Here is a 6000-nt window from a genome sequence, read left to right as displayed (position 1 = left end):
CCTTTGGAATCCCATAGCACTTTCTTATATGGACGCTGCCTGAAGCGGGAAGCTCTAGTAAGTCGATCCAAAGGCAGGCTGCTTGACTACAGTAGTAACAGGACACACCCGCATTCCCAGCCTCGCTCGCATACAGGAATCCCGGTTGCTGAGAAGCGATCCCGTTGAATCGTATTCTGTTTCTTTTATTTCATTTGAAATCAAACAAAAAGAAAATCTTCTTCCAAAAAATCTTAAGCCATTTAAAGGCACCCTTTCCTTCCACCAGGTCCTTTGGGATATATTATTTGAAAGACTTACTCTAAGAAATGTAAGTTGTTTTTTATGTGATATTGATGAGCAGTGCATACATGGCAAACCCCTTGGATTCTATGAATTGTATTGAATATCTATTGAATGTAGCTACACCTATATATAATATAAGAATTAATGACAATGAAGCCGAAAACGATAATATAGTGGCACTACTTGCAGAAACTGTACCCAGACAGCAAGAAAGGAATGTTAATAAAAGTATTGAAATAATATCAGATATAACGTTCAGAAACAATGAACGGTACAGTTTGGAGTGTAAAGGATAGGAAAAAAAAAGCTGTAATTGCTATACTGGCCCCTATACGGAATGACCTGTCGCTTTCCCAAGACGACTGGACTACGAGTATTATAGAAAAATCGATTCCTATATTAAATATCTTCTATGAGGTTACGAAAGAGAGAAGTGGCGAAGAATACGTAACGGTTTCGAATGTCATCGTATAGTGTAAGTTAATAAATAAACAGATCGAGAAGTGCACTGAGGAAACTCTTGACCTATTCAAGAATTGATTCAAACATTAGTCTTACAAATAACACAACGGTTTCACGATACAGAGAGCAATATACTCTTCAGTGAAGCAACTATCTTGGACCCTAGATTTAAAAACAAAAAGGGTTCAGCAAAAAAAAAAAGTGTTAGGAACTTTGAAAGGGCTGCAACTCAACTAAAATAAAAAATCGGTGCTATTGATAATAATGCAAGCGAGGTAGTGCCTGTTGAAGAGAGGTAAATGACTCTATCATTTATTGTAAAATCCATCTGGGATGAATTTGATACTGAGATTACAAAACTGGTACCTGAAAATCCAGTAGCACCTGGTATAGTCGAATTCGACAAATATATGCTCGAACCTTTAATCAAGAGGCATACAAATTCTCTCAAGTGGTGGAAGGATCGCAAGGCAGTATATTTATTTATATATAGGTCATCTTTATTCATTTATGTTGAAAAGGCTTAATATTGTAGCTACGTAGATGTAGATGATCTTTTGAGGAAAAATTTTCCCTATATTTTTTTTTAATTTCATTCATTTAATACGCTGTTACAGCGCTCCAAAGTTGACCGGGTTCGTCAATGCGTGGCACGAAATAACATCAATGTACTGAAATTAAGTTTGATAAGAGTACCGTACTAACAATATCTCAAGAAAAATTTCTTGGTAATGAATGTTTTTCTGTTTACCAAGCTGAATTAGATGCAGATTCACTTATCGTCTCTGCTTCGTTTTTTGCATCCCGATCTCATGGTTCTATTATTATTGTGGCATAGGACATTGACATTCTTGTATTGCTCACGGCATTAGGTACAAGACAGCCTAACATATATATTTCTAAACCTCCAAAAGGGCGCACATCTGCTCAGTTATATAGCCCTTCAACTTTTATGTATGGAGATCTCATAACACAGAATTTACTGCTTCATCATGCTTTTTCAGGATGTGATACAACATCAGCAGCCTATAATATGGGGAAATTAAAATTTATAAAAATTATGAGGAAACATCCTGAATTAGCTCGTGGTACGGCGCTATTCCTGAGTGAGAAAGTCGATCCATCTTTGCTCACTCTTGGTGGCGAGCGTTTTTTCGTAACTTCATACGGCGGTAATAGACGACTCACTAGACGGCTTGCGATAAAAACGATTTGCCAAGACAGTGACTAAAAATTCTTTTCATTTATCATCGCTTCTTCCAACACAAGATGCTGCTCGTTTTCAGTCTCCGAGTATAGGTCCAGTCGTGGCTCGGAAGATATCAAAATCCTGAAGATTGAGACTGGAAAAAGCATGCAAACATTTGGATGCAAATGCTCTACAGTATGCCTCCATTGTTCTGGCGAAACATGTAGCAAGCAGCGTTATGGAAATATCAAAGTTAATGGAAGAAAATGAATTTTAAGATGAACTTCCAACTATGACTCCAATTTTAACTCCTGTCATTCCTCAAACTTTCACATTTGACGTTGATTTAGATTCTCAGCCACAGCCTGGACCATCGAAGAAAAGTCGATTAGAATAGCTAGCTAATAAGTGATTTAAGAGAAAACTGTCTGATGCAAGCTATTTCAAAAAAATGTTAAAGCGGCTGGCAACACCTCCATGCAATAAAATATAAAAAAAATCATAAAGCTGTCTATCTGGAAGATTTTCAAATTAAAAATACTGCTGCTGCTACAAAAGATTTTGATTTGCCAAACTTTATCCCTGGTTTTTGAAAACCAAACTTGCCTTGGTACATAATTTTCTTATTACTCTGTACTATGTCTTCTTTTTTGTGTGTACATAAATAAATAAATAAATAAATAAAAAACAAGATAATATTACGATGTCAAAATCTACCCTTAACGAACATCAACTGTTGCCTTCAACTTCAACGTCGCCGCCAATGGATGCCAGCGAGATAAGTACTAACAATTCTCAAACCGATCATAAGATTGATTATAATAGGGAATTGGCTTTTAAACGCCAGAGGTCAATCGAAAAAAGTATTGGAGAAATATACACATATACTTGGTGACAAAACTAAAAAAAAAAATAATGTAATAATGTTCAGATGAGAACCTCTTATGAGAAAATGTTACCTTAACAAGTGACATTTGGTCAGATCCACAAATGAGAAGTTACTTAGAGGTATAACTGCTCATTTCGGCATCGGAATTGAATTTCATTCCGTAGCTTTGGGTGTGTACCACTTAGATGAAAGACATTCGTCGGCATATATTGCACAAATGCTCACTAAAACATGTGAAGTATGGGGATTTAATGCGGATCAAGTCAGAGCAGTAGTAACAGATAATGCTGCAAATATGGAGAAGGCTGTCAAAATTGTATTTGGGAAAAAAATAAACATATTCCATGCTTTGCGCATACACTTAATTTAGTTGCTAACATATTTTGGGAATTCCTGAATTACAGCTAATAATAACGAAAGCAAAAAATATTGTTACTTTTTTTAAACAAAGTTTTGTGGAAGGCGATGAGTTGCATAAATCAGTTAAGACTGACACAAAATTGATTCAGGATGTCCATACACGTTGAAACAGCACGTACTATATGAAAAAATACGGTTTCTTGATTAACGAAATGCTGATTTGTCATAAAGCAGCACCGCCAATGTTAACTGGTATTGAGTTGACAATATTAACATCGCTTCTTAACATTTTACGTCCACTGGAAGCAGCGACTAAGGAAATTGTTCGAAACCAATCCGTTAGTTTTTGAATTTTTACCACGGCAACACGGGTCGTGATTTGACGGTGCCTTCGCGATTTGACATCTGTCACTTTGTCTTGCTTCTCGAACGGGACGGTACCTGCATAATATATTGACGGTCTACGCTAAAGTATTGTATCATCGCTAATCCTTATCCATTCCTGCCCTATACCCTTCTCCCTAAGTGATACGGCGTGAGAAGACGAAGTCATCGGTTCCGGTGAGTGATTGCATGATATTTTGTTAGAATAGTACATACGGCGCCGCGAATCGCGGCACATGTTCGACGCGCACCTCGTGCTGGTTTCCTGAGCCCTAGGCTGCCACGAGGGCGCTGGGTTCGGATAGAACAATTTCTGGTAGCAGAGCGTGGTTAGATTTGTAAAATCTACAGTAATTACCACGAATTGTAAAATTTGTTACGTCTAACCTTACTTAATTTTGTTACTAGTCAGCAGAAATAGTGTAGGCATAGGGTTCGGTTCTGTTTAAACTATCATTCTGCTGACCTAGGTCAGGTCGTTTAGTGTGTTTCTATCCACCTGGTTAATAAAATTAGTGAATAGTAATAGTTAGTAATAGTAAGACTGAGTTATTTGCTTCCACTGCGCATAGCTGACTGGTTGTACGTTGAGTTGGACAGCTGTGCTGGCTGAGTTTATGACCTAGTACACAGCTGCTACAGTGATCAGCTATTTTCATACTACATATTACTACAGATTTATGTGAATTCTGCCCATCATAACAGTAGATTACCACATCTATTTAAGCATAGTTGTGTGTAACAATCTGGATGTTATTACAGTTGGTTTTATAATTCATTATTAATTTGTGTATGATTGGAGCTCACTTACTACCTTTATTTTAGTATAATTGAGCTGCAACACACTTGTAATTGAATATAACTGGGGTACTTGTTGAACTTGTAGTAGTAGATTGCTGGTTGGTCCCTGTTGGAGACTAGCTTAGTTATAGTCCAGAGGCCAACGGTGTATGAGTGTCATTTCACAACTTATACCAGCAATTATGCTATTATATATATTTTGTTATTTGTTTTAATTTGTTCTAAATTTAAATTACTTGTTTGAATTTGTGGTAGTGGATTGCTGACTGTGGGCCCTGCTTGGTGACTGGCTTTGGTATAGTCCTGAGGCCATCAGTGTTTGAAAATTAATTCACAAATTTTTATCAGCAATTTGCTATCATATAATTAATTTTTAATTTTAATTTTGTTATTTGAATTACCTGTTGAACGGTGTGAATACTTTGTGATAGTAAATTGTTGATTGGGTCCTGCTTGGTGACTAGCTTCTAGTTATAGTCTAGAGGCCAGGTGTGCTTGAGTTTAGTTTGCAACTCAAAACCTGGTATCAGCAATTTTCTATCTTATATCTTTTAATTTTAAGTTTTTTCTTATTTGTTGGGGTGTCCTTTGGTACAGTGGTGAGGTCTAGAATACCTAAATACTTAGGAGTCGGAATATTTTGGTGGCCTCACTCCTTTAAATAATTCCTTTTGATTTTTTTGAATTTTTATTTTGATTTTTTTTTTTTTTTTTTTTCTGGTTGTAAGCTGCAAGTAACATGTCGGTGTTCTACATTCGCGGGAAGGTGACTAGTGAGCTCCGATGGTTCGCATCAGCTCATGCTTTGGTTGACAGAACGGATAGGGATGCGGCATTGCTTGATAGGGCGTCTCAGGTGCACGAACGGTTGGAGGTAGTGTACGATCGGTTGTCTGACCTCGTTGCTTTGGGGTCCGAAGTGGAGGAGGTGATCCATGCCATCGGTCTTGACGTGGACCAGTGTCAAGAGTACGCTGATGCCATTCTGCAACGGGTGGCCGATATTAAGAAGCAGTCGTCTTCCGGTGTTAATGGAGGTTCGGGAACTTCGTCAGGCGTCATATCACGCCTCCCCTCCATCGACCTGCCGATCTTCCACGGTGATCTGAACGAGTGGGTCGGCTTTATAAATTAGTTTGACAGCCTGGTCCATGGTCGGTCGGACTTGACTGCCTCTTATAAGATGGCTCAGCTTCGGGGTGCTCTGCGAGGTGAACCTGGTGAATTGGTGGCACACTTGCCTATCACCAACGACAATTATGCGGTCGAACGCCAGATCCTGTTCGACCGATATCAAAATCAACGACGGTTGGTGGACGCTCAGCTGGCCAGCCTGTTTGCTATACCCAAGCTTTCTCGGGCTTCCGATATCAGAACCGAGGTACTGAATCCAGTTACGGTGGCCACTAAGGCCTTGGGCAATTTGGGTCTACCAGTAGACCAATGGTCATATCTGCTCTTTTATATTGTTGCAGGTAGGCTGCCGGTTGAGGTGCTCACTCGATTCGAGCAGCAGGACAACGCAGGTAGGGACGAACTGCCTACCCTGGCCAGTCTGCTGGCATTTTTAGAAGCGGAAAGTCGCCGACACGAGATTATGCCACCGCCCTCCTCGAGGTCGCGTGTGCCG

Source organism: Bombyx mori, chromosome 24, assembly GCF_030269925.1.
Source record: "Bombyx mori chromosome 24, ASM3026992v2".
NCBI classification, from domain to species: domain Eukaryota; kingdom Metazoa; phylum Arthropoda; class Insecta; order Lepidoptera; family Bombycidae; genus Bombyx; species Bombyx mori.
The sequence above is the reverse complement of the archived record's forward strand: the minus strand, read 5'-3'. Positions refer to the sequence as shown.